Source organism: Limanda limanda, chromosome 1 (genome assembly GCF_963576545.1).
Source record: "Limanda limanda chromosome 1, fLimLim1.1, whole genome shotgun sequence".
Lineage (NCBI taxonomy): Eukaryota > Metazoa > Chordata > Actinopteri > Pleuronectiformes > Pleuronectidae > Limanda > Limanda limanda.
Window position 1 is genome coordinate 36,246,460 of NC_083636.1, and position 12,063 is coordinate 36,258,522.

Here is a 12,063-nt window from a genome sequence, read left to right on the forward strand (position 1 = left end):
CAAACCTGCCTTGTTGAGACAACGGCATAGTTTCTAGGCCAACGTCAAAAAAAAATTGTCCAACAAAAGAGGTGATCTCGGTCTGGATCAAAATAAACCATGGTTCGGTTCAGTGTAGTGTGAAAACACTTTATTTTGATGGTTTGGACTTTCAAACTTATTGCTATATTGCTATATCACCCTGACGATATAATATATCGTCAGGATTGCCAGAAGTAATACCATATAGTTAAAACAGTGGCAATTTTCTCTATTCCAACAGAAAGACTACTGTTTTCAATGCACTTCAACATCAGACACACAACCGTCACAAAACCAATCAGTGTCAAGTATAGGTAGATACAGCCAGGACAGATGTCAGACAAAAGTCTGTAATCTGCTCTCAAACTTTCAATGTGAAAACAAAACTAACTGGATGTTAACAACGTAATAAAAACATGAACCTTGGTCCGAACCACAGTCTGAACTTTCAGGTGTAAAAACGCCCACATTTCTTAGTTATGAATTCTCACTAATCCAAGCTTAACATCACTAACATGTTTCAGCCAAGTCTGCTTCAGAGGCACAATCTGCATGTTCTAGCCAGCATGGCAGCTTTTCTGTGTTTTTCTGAGGGTTTTTTTGTGCTGGCAAGAGAGAGTGTTTGGAGAGAGCTGTTTGGAGCTGCTGGGTTGTAGCTCTAATGAGATGGGGATGAAAAGCCCGCATGTTGGATCAGAATAACATTTCTGTATTCCAATATAAGGTAGAGTCCACAGTGACATGGGTATAGCTCACACAACAAATAGAGAGCAGTGAATACATTGCAGTGCTCTTAAATTACTGCATACATACAGATCTCTTTTTCTCAATATTATCACAGGTACAAGCCGCGTTTCATAAGCTAGCAACCAAGACCGTTTAGAACAAACAGGCAGTGAGATGGCTTATCTTTTCAAAAACAAATGTGCAGATACACACATGCAAAGTCAATTTTGCATACACATCTGTTGCTCTACGATCCTTCCTTTACCCTATCACAACTATAAGCACACAAACAGATACGCACAGACATAGGCAGCTGCCTGAGTGGTGGCTTCACATTCGCAAGTCAGGCTGACACTGATGTGTGTGCTGGAGTGAGACGATGATGTGGCTCCAGAAGAACTGAGGAGAAATGTGGTGAAGCTTCCCTGCAAGTGCCGCGTTTCTCTTAGTTTGGCATTTGTGTGTGTGTCTGTGTCTGTGTGTGTGTGTGTGTGTGTGTCACAGTAGAGCGTGCTGCTCTGTTGCACACTCTGCTTTTTATCCCCGTCCTCCCAGCAAGAACAACAAGAACGGGTGGATACGCCTCGGTAGCTTTGAGACATACGACACAACTACAGTATATGTGTGTATTCATTTCAGTGGTATCTCTGTTTCTGTCCATGAAGTTGCACAAATACTCATATCGATCTTAAGAGCACTTTACAATAAAGAAATTAATTACATTTATATCAACAATAAAATCTTTACTATTTTGTTATTTAATCTCATAGTTTTGAGCCTTGAAAAAGAAGAGAGGTATATGTAACTGTTAAATCCACCACATTATACAATATGATTATTTCAATGACATGGAACGCTCAAGAGATATTCTCTCTGTTTTAACAGTGATCCTTGGGTGCGTTGTGTGCAGAGAGGAGAGACCACAATCCCATAAATCCTACTTTACTAGATGAACGTCCTAATCAGATAAAGAAATCAGAGAACACACACACGCACACACACGCTCACAAAACATCTCCCTGATAATCTCCATTACCAATTACGGGGTGATATGCCACAGCTTAACATTAAAGCAGCAATTAATCTGCTAACACCGGTCAGTGGGTCATCGTAGTAGGAGAGAAAATATTGCTTGCAGGCACACATGTGCACAGACCAAGCAAAAGCATCATGGGAGTTTCTTTAATAGCTTTTAAGTGCAGTATATTTTTATCTTATTTCTCCGGAGATGCAATGCTGCTTTTTAATTATTAACATGTGTTGTCTGAGTTGTTGAAACTTTGGTGCAGGACTCAAAATGGATCCCCAGGCTTTATCTGATAGATTCTTATCAAAGCAGAACAAATGCATGTTATAGATTGCTCTAAGATGGTATTTCACAAGGTTTTCAAACTGCAAGGTCGAAAGATGCTAATGTTGCTGCTGCTGTTGCTGTTTTCTGGTATTTTTTATTCAGGTCAGGTTGAGTGAGAAACCAGGTATGATGTGTTTCAGCATTTCTCTATATCACACACTGACAGATAGCAGCCTATATGGGTTGTGTGTCAAAGAAAAAAGAAATTCTGACTGGCAATTTTTTTTTTTGGATTTCTTTTTTTAGAGACATAGTGAAGAGAGAGGAAATGGAATGACAGAGAAGAAAAACAGTAAATGGTCCTGCCAAGCAAGATTGGAAGCAGGGGTCTGTTTCTCAAGACCTATGAGCCTATGTGGATTGAACCCTCAACATTCAGCAGCAGGGTCACCCCTGACTGGCCATATCCCCCCCCTTTATAATCCTCAGCTTTGCCTTTCTGCCTGCCATCAATCCATCAATATTTTGCACAGGCGGATTGAGCCGGATTATGTTTTTCAAGGCACCGACATCAACCATAAATAGACAATACAAACCTACAACCAGTGTTAATTTCGTTGACGATAACGATAACGAAAAATATTCGTTAACGCCCCTTTTCCCATGACTAAGACGAGACGAAGACGTAACGAAATGGATCTTTGAAAATAAAAACTATGACGAAATCTATTTTAATTTTCGTTAACGAGACGAGACGAAACGAAAATGTTGGCGGTTGACTAAGTCACAACAATTTTTAAAAACATAATCGTATCAGGCCGTCATGAAGTACCCGGAGCGGCGAGTGTGTGTGTCTGTGTGTGTGCGTGTGTGTGTGTGTCTGTCAATCAGCGCACCGGTCCCGAGGCTCCGCCCCCGCGCACTCGCTCAGAGAGACAGTGAGATCAGAGCTCGTTCACGTGAAGCAGGCCGCTCACTGACTCACCTGCTTCTTAACTATGGAAACAGTGAAAACACAGAGTTCCTCTGGTCTCAGCTGCTCTGAGATCAGCGCAGCAGCTTCTGGATCAGAGCAGAGGCTGCAGCTGGTTTCTACCGAGCTTCAGTTTCCTCCTCCGGTCTGATCTGCTTTCACTTTTTGTTTTCACATTTCGCCAACGCCAACTAAAATATATAGGCTGCAGCTATATGTTTTTATTTATTTCAAAATAGGGTACTTCTTATTTCATACATTTCCCACAAATATGGGGATGACTCAAATAATGGTAGTATAACTTTATATAACATTTTATCAGCTTTGTTATCAAATATGTTTTGCGGCTCCAGACAAATTTTATTTGGGGGAAGAGGGGGCAAAATGGCTCTTTTGATAGTAAAGGTTGCCGACCCCTGCTATAGACCTATAGGAGGGACATCTAATGGACAACCTAAGTACTGCAAGCTAGACTAGTATGCAGTTGTAGACACAACATAGGGGGTCCCTGGACCTGAGAAGGGAAGATAAGGAGTTTAATGTGGCTATTAAATGTGACTAAAACTAGACTAAAATGTAATTTGTTTTCGTCGACTAAAACTAGACTAAAATGTAATTTGTTTTCGTCGACTAAAACTAGACTAAAACTAAGAAGGATAAAAATGACTAAAACTAGACTAAAACTAATATGCATTTTCGTCAAAAGACTAAGACTAAGACTAAATCAAAAATAGCTGCCAAAATTAACACTGCCTACAACTAGAGCTGGAATTGTCTTTCATATTTATTAACAAGAGCGAAGCCAACTGGAGCTTCATCTGCTTGGCCTGATGTATAATATAATACAAGAGATGAAGGGAGAACCCAAACAATGAAGCTCATAAACACCCTGTTTTCCATTGTGATGAACAAGCAGCCTTCAATTTGTATGAAATGCTAAATCATTTATGTTATATATGTTAGTTCTAAAAACATGATTTGATTCTGTTAATCATTTAGTCTATAGATTTGATTTCTAGACCTGTGTGTGTGTGTGTGTGTGTGTGTGTGTGTGTGTGTGTGTGTGTGTGTGTGTGTGTCTGTACGAGGCAGAGAGGTGACACTCTGTGAGCCATAGTTGAGTGATAGAGCAGATGGGCCTCTCATATCTGTCAAACTGAATTCACTCACTCCTTCTGTGCCTCCACATGAATGTGTGTTAGTGCATGTTATAATATTTCTGAAGCCAGATAAATCCACATTCTGATCATGGTGCTGATAATGTATGGACTTTGAAGGTGCAGTGATACTTAGTCTTAGAACTACTCTGCTACAGTGAACAGCTTCATCTTGTTTAAGATCTTTAAGGGAAAAGAAAGCAAGAAGGCCTTTTTGAATGAGGATGACATAGTTTAACAGTGAAAGAGAAATGGCTTTACTGTCACACATTATATAACTGAATCCTCTTATACAACCTTCATTCGTTTCTGTCCTTCTTTGCATCGATAAAAAAACACATTTCTCCTTAGAAATAAAATGTGTGTGAATAAATGCAGTACGTGGTGTCTGCAAGGATAAAAACTGAAAGTCAACAAATCTGGATATGAATAATTGGTTTGTTGAATCTTTGGATCTGTCTGTGCCACTGTGCCACTTCTTAATCCCAGTCTTCTTCCCTGTCTGTTAGCACCACCTCGGTCTATAATATTCCGGTCTTGTTCTGCTGTATGTTCACTGTCTCGCCTTGTGCTTAAATATTAAATATGTAGTTTTATCAGCCTATTAAAATGAATCATAATTAGTGTAGAAATAGCTGCAGTGGCACTGCTGAGTACAAATTGAAACCCACCAATGCACTGAAAAGGCACATTCTTCACTCTTCTCACCTTCATGCTCGTCACTCTATCGTTCCTTGTAAATTTATCATCATCATATCTGCAAATTAAATTAAAGATACAGGTACAGACAGTGGATTTCTGCACGCTTGTCTCTATAAATAGTATGTCCTTCACCCAATGATATTTTGTGTTGTCAAGTCGAGATAAATGTGGCTCAGATTTTCTACATTAGGTTTGTTGTGTGCACATATTCGTGGAGGACTTTGTGTGACATTCATCGGATCGTTTACGGCTTCCTGATTTTTACTGTTAAGCAAAATTAAGATGATTGTTTTCCTGGATTCTGTGTGAACCCACATTAAGAGGTTTACGATGCCATCTGGAGCATTTCCCTTGTAATAAAAAGTGTCAATATTTGATTTTCAAATGTCTGTGTAGAGCAAAGATGATAAAAACCCTGCAGCATGTCAATTCCTCTGCACTGCCCTAACTAATTCAATAAATTCTATGAAAAACAGTGTATCATAGATTGAACAGCTTTGTGTAAACTCTGCTTCTACATTCATTTTATGATTGACAGTTTATATTAAACCAAATGAGCGGCAAATATTTTGTTATCTGTGTCTGTGTGCAACTACACATTTTTCACTCAGATGCTACAAAGATACAGATCATTCCTTATAGATTTCATTACTGATCAATTCTAAATGCATCAACCCTCCTAATAAAATGACTGCAGCTTAAATAAGTATATATCTTGACAAAGTTACAAAATAACTTTCAGGGCTATCTGCATAAGTGACATTTAAAGGACAGGGTTTACTTTAAGTCTTATTTTTGAAACATCCACGTGCTTGAGGAAATTAACTCTTCATACACAGTACATTGAGAAATTACAGCGCTATTGTGTTTTTGACTTGAGTATGCAAGCCATTCTTCCGGAGCTCCCTATTATTTCAGTAAGTTCCCTAATGCACCTTATGATGAAGGCGGCCTTTGTTTAACGCCGCCACACGAAGCCAAAGTTCAAGTTAACAGCAACTCCACAGGGACGAAACCCTGCGGAGTTCAGCTCAGGTTCAGTGTTTGTGTGGACTGGAGTGGTGCAAGCTGCGGTGCAGGAAACCGTACATGGCCATCTCTCACACTCACTGCCCCTGTCTGTGTCACTGTCTGTCTCCCCCCTTCTCTCTCATCTCTTGTCTCTGTCTCTTTCCTGGATTCCACACTGAGGTGAAAGGAAACAGGAACGGCTGCAGAGGCTGTTTTCACCGCGAAGAATCACTCTTCCTCTTGTGATGCACGCACACACACACACACACACACACACACACACACACACACACACACACACACACACACACACACACACACACACACACACACACACACACACACACACACACACACACACACACACACACACACACACACACACACACACACACACACACACACACACACACACAAACAAACAGCAGTATTCCTGTTTCGATGCCTTTGTTCCGTAGACAGTTTGGAAGATGTTTCCTCAAACAAAAGCCATTCCCGTTTCCGCAATTGGAATGAAGGGGGTGAGTGTGTTTGCATGTTTGCGTGTGTACGTGAGTGCGTGTGTGTGTATGATTGTGTGTGTGTGTGGGCACGCGTGTGTGTGTGGCATACAGCACAGTTGAAAATGAGATATGGTCATCTGAATGGATCTGAGTCAGCAGACTGCTGATGGCTCCTTAAATATTGCCAAGTGGAGGAATAATCAAAACAGTGGTGCACTCTCCTGCTCTCTGCCCTGTGTTCAGTCTCTCCTGCACCACAGCACCACTGGGACTCTCCTCAACTCCCTGTTGTGCTTACTGGGACCTTGGCAGCCGGCTGCCATATCAGCCAATTATGACAGCTTTTACTAAACCATCCAGCCAATTGGATTAAGGCTACATTTCCTTGCCAGATGAGACTCCAAATGTGCTGCTGTGTGCTAGAATATGAGAAGTTGTGGGCAGACTCCTGTTTCGCTGATAGGCACTGGGCACCAGAATACACATATGCTGCAGAGGCAGTGGCTGGAGAGAGAGAGACATCCCAAGACTGCTACTGTGCGTCCTCGCTGACTGAGTGTGTGTTACTGAGACTTTAAACAGTTTAAAGCAAGAACAGAACATGAAGTAAAACAGAACCCAGGCGGCCAAGGAACCATGATGGTGCTCCAGGGGCAGATCAAACAGACACTAACACACACACACACACACACACACACACACACACACACACACACACACACACACACACACACACACACACACACACACACACACACACACACACACACACACACACACACACACACACACACACACACACACACACAAACACACACACACACACACACACTAGACCAGGCAAGAGATAGCAGGCCGGCAAGAAATAGAGTAGAACCATACGATTCAAACAAATCAGACTGCATTTTTTCCTCTGTGTTGTTTACTTTACAGATTGCACAACCCGTTGAGACAGGCTAAATAAACAAAGCTGAACTGGAAATAAACAAAGAAACGTCATTTGGCTAAGTGTCGAGAAAAGCTTAACAATTTACCAGAACAATTTAACATAAATCTGTGATGTTTCTGGTTGTGGCAGTAATTCTACGTTATTACACTGAGTCTGTGTTAGAGCGTGTTTGTCTTTCTCCTGCATGCTCCCTGTACCGCGTCTGTCTTTAATCTGGGTACCTGGGCCCAAAGAAGTTCCATTAGTGTAATTTCCAATCCCCTGAAGCAATTGAAACTGACTGTCGGTGCTTCAATCTCCTCTTTGCTATTAGGGGGAGCAAAAAAAAACAAAATATAGGGCACTAAAACGGCCTACTTTAAATGGAAACGATCCTGTAATTCAGGTCGGATAGGTCTAGTTTCATACAATGTCAAATTAGCATCAGATTATTAAAAACTGTCATGCAAATGAATGCACGCACATGTAGGTGAGGATGCAAATCAATAAGACATGAGAAAACAGAAAAACAGTTAAGAACCCTGTCCACACATGAACAGGGAGAAATGAGGAGAGAAATAAACAATAATAAATCCTATGAGACGACAATGCCTAGAGAAGAAAAACAGAAATACAGAAAAAGGAAAGAATGTGTTTTGTGATCGTACAGCAGCATCTCACTCGCTCTCCCTCCTTCTCATCCTCCTATTTTGTCGATATTGATAGAGAGTTCATTGCCAAGTCAGCGCTTAGGAGAGCGAGTCTGGGTAAGTGCTCATAGGGGCCTGAAGCATACACACTCAAATGTACAGTTTTCACACACACACACACACACACACACACACACACTTTCTCTTTGCTCAACGTCATCCACTCATAAAATATTTTTCCATCACAATCGGTTGCGAGAAGACACTCAAATAAATAAGCAATATGCTTCCAAACCAAGGATGTAATAACACATGTCCAGCTCAGCAGCACAACAGGAGCATTGTGTGGCTTCAACAAGCCGCAGCTTCAAGAAGTCGGTGTTAAATCAAGTCTACCCAGGAGGGTGAGGTCCATAAGGGCAGGGCACTGACACAAAGGCACCCTACATTTCTAACCAACCGGGGCAGGTGTGGCTCGAGTGTTCGGCACTTTGAAACACATAAACAGGGTGGAGCGGACAGGAATAACCCAAAGGCAACAGGCCCGAGTGGGAGGGGGGGGGGGCACCAGGAATAAAGCCCCCATACAGGGGACCACAGCAGAGGGCAGACACACTTCAATTAGCCAGTCAAATCAGAAACAGAAACCCACCGTTTTGCCGCTTCAGCAATAAATACACATACAACATACGTACTATGTAATATGATAATACGTTAATAACTGTATTATCCCACCTATAGTGTATTCATATTTATATATATTTTATATATTTATCTTACTCGTAGTGTATTCATCGTTCTTATATCATACAATACTTCTTAATACAGCTCATATTCCATATATGTTTCTTACTGTACATATCTTATTTATTTACATATTCCACTGCACAATACTCTGCACTTTTACTGCCTTTTGTTGTAGTACTTGTACTGTGCAATGACAATAAAGTTGAATCTAATCTATAAAAAAAAAACACCGGACATGATACCGAGCAGGCGGACGTGAAGGGACCTTTGTGCACCGAGGGGCTGATAGTGACCGGTGTGACCCGGTGTAACCCTGTTTCTGGGGTTTCGAACCCGGCTTGTGTTGAGGTGTGTCTACGAGCCGGTTCAGCAGGAAGAGAGAGAGGAAGAGAGGAAGAGAGAGAGGGAGAGAGAGAGAGAGAGGGAGAGAGAGAGAGAGAGAGAGAGAGAGAGAGAGAGAGAGAGAGAGAGAGAGAGAGAGAGAGAGAGAGAGAGAGAGAGAGAGAGAGAGAGAGAGAGAGAGAGAGAGAGAGAGAGGGAAAACGGGGATGACTCTGGATTCATATGTATGCGTTAGAGGCTTAAATTGTCTTTATCATTGCATTGATAGAGAGAAGAGAGAGAGAGAGAGAGAGAGAGAGAGAGAGAGAGAGAGAGAGAGAGAGAGAGAGAGAGAAACAAAAGGTACGCGCGCTGCATACAGAGGGAGCGAGGATGAGAACTGCTTTAAAAACACAAATAAAAAATGCCTGATCAATTAACGTGGGTTTGAATGTGTGAGATTCTGAGGAGGGATATGATATCTAGGCTTTCACAACGGAGCTCAGTGGGTTGACGGTATCCCACAGCCCCGATGCGGAAGTGGGTTACCAGACACCTGCTCTGAAAGATGAGATAAAGATGAGTCTGCTCTCCTCGTGTCGCTCCTCTCGGGTTATTTCAGTTTACAAGCGAGTGGTATAAACCGGGAGGAAAGTGACCGTTTGCTCAGGTGTTAAAGTTCCTTATTTGACTTTATTTAAAAGCGAAAGCAAAGAGACGAGGAAAGAGGGAACTAACACGTTGAACTTCTGCCTCTGCGTGTTGTCTCTCTGCGGTGGGAACACAAGGAACAAGCCAACAGTTTAAATGAAACGTGAACGGACTTACAGTGCTGCGTGGTTAAATGTCCGCCAGAGAAAACAAATCCATCCACACGACGGAGCAGAGAATCCGACAGGAGCCGGAGTGAGGGAGAGCTGTCAGCGGAGCGGGAGCTGCAGTCACACACAGCGGGAGGTGACCTGACTACCGGGACAGCGGAGCGAGAGCAGCGAGAGGGGAGAGAGACGGTTCAGAGCAGAGAGCGAGCGAGGAGCCGCCTACTGGTCTGTACGGGACATGAGGGAGAGAGAAATTGAGAGAGAGAGAGAGAGAGAGAGAGAGAGAGAGAGAGAGAGAGAGAGAGAGAGAGAGAGAGAGAGAGAGAGAGAGAGAGAGAGAAATTGTGAGAGAGAGAGAGAGAGAGAGAGAGAGAGAGAGAGAGAGAGGGATGAAGCGAGAGAGAGAGAGAGAGTCAGAGAGAGAGAGTCAGAGTGAGAGAGAGAGAGAGAGAGAGAGAGAGAGAGAGAGAGAGAGGGAGGGATGAAGCGAGAGAGGGAGAGAGAGAGAGAGGGGGGGTGGAGAGATGGGAGAGAGAGAGAGAGAGAGAGGGAGGGATGAAGCGAGAGAGAGAGAGTGAGAGGCAGAGGGGGGGTGGAGAGATGGGATAGAGAGTCAGAGAGAAATAGAGAGAGTGAGAGAAAAAGAGAGGGGGTGGAGAGAGAAATAGTGAGAGAGATGGGGGGTTGGAGAGAAGGGAGAGAGAGAGAGAGAGTCAAAGAGACATAGAGAGAGAAAAAGAGAGGGAGAGAGCGAGTGCATGCGCAGATGGGGTCGGTTCCTTCTGAGGGAGTGGGGCTGTAATAAGGCAGAAACCCACTGGAGATGAAATAATCATCTTATTTCAAATTTTATTTTTTACATTTGTATATTTTTGAATTTCATTCATCTCAATCAAACAATCCAATTTTATTTGTATTTCCCATTTTCACAAATTTTTCCAAAAGTTCTATAGTTCCATGTGGAGACTATATGACACTATTAAACTGCCACATATGTTGTAAAATGTAAACTTTGATATAGAGAAAAAAAAAACATTGCATCTGTTTATTTCCTTCTGTTATTTGTATTTCTCTTGGACACACACAGGACAACGTTATAGAGACGGCAGCGTGTCGCTCTATTTTGTTTATGATGAAAAGTGAAGCCAAAATGTATCGATCGCCACCTGGTGGCCGGCTGCAGTATAGCTCCCAAACCTCAAAGGTCAACGAAGGCCAGCACATTCTCTCAAAGAAGGTTTCTATCATTTTAGATTGTGCTTATCAAACAGATGTTTATGTTTCTGATAAGTTAAACGTCACGATTGGCAGCTGACTCCTGATTGGTCGAGAATGCGTATCAGCGAGATCTTGCTATTGCGAAATCTCTACCGCTACAAATGCAATATATGGCAGCGCTAATAACTGGGATGATTTGGCCTCAATTCTGGATAGCGGGAGGAAGTAGAGACGGGTGGTCCATCTTTATTTACAGTCTATGGTGGTGGCCAGTAACTGGTTTGAATTATTGTGATCTATTACAAACAGTAATTCGTTATTTGTAGGTATACTACATTGCAAGTATTGTAATATATAAGAACATATCGCCATTTATTAGTTGATCGTATCTGAATCTACAGCCCAACTTGTAAATATATAAGTATTTCCCTCCAGAGTGGATTACAAGCATCTCAGTTTCCTTCTACTTTACATCCAACCGCTGTTTTCAATCTCAATTTTTCTTCTTGTAATAGTTTTTAACACAATCCAACTATGCAGTTAAATAAGAAGCCACAGGCGACATTTCATTTCCTTAATGAGGGTTAGAGGGAGCCCGGTCTGACCTCCATCCTCACCGTGACTTCTCCATCCGAGAGAAGCACAGACAGCCTTATAAATAATTCAGCAATAAAAGCTTCTTGCCTGTGCTCGGCTGCAGGCTGCATGCAGCACCCAAAAGAAGAAGACCCCCACCAACCACCCCCTGCACCCCCACCTCCCCTCCCCTTCCCTCCCCTCATCACACCATCCATCCGAGCGGGCGTCACCAATTCAGACAGATCTCCAACAGCAGAATAAAGTTCAATCAACATTCCTGTGTCGCAAGCGGCCGGTGAGCCGGACCAGCCGAGGGATTACACCAGAGGCTTCTGTCAACTATCAATAGCCGAGAGACGAAGGGAGGGTGGGGGGGTAAGGGAGGGAGAGGGAGAGAGGGAGGGTGAGTTCC

The 12,063-nt window shown here is 42.6% G+C and overlaps 1 protein-coding gene across 1 annotated transcript in view; it reads right to left on the reverse strand.

Moving 5' to 3' along the window:
• The window catches only part of strbp (spermatid perinuclear RNA binding protein), a 72,068-nt gene extending 62,034 nt beyond the window's left edge, over positions 1-10,034 (reverse strand). The window contains exon 1 of the mRNA XM_061083551.1: positions 9,862-10,034. The gene's annotated coding sequence lies outside the window, so the exon portion shown is untranslated. The remainder of the gene's footprint in view (positions 1-9,861) is intronic.
• Between the last annotated feature and the right edge of the window lie 2,029 nt (positions 10,035-12,063).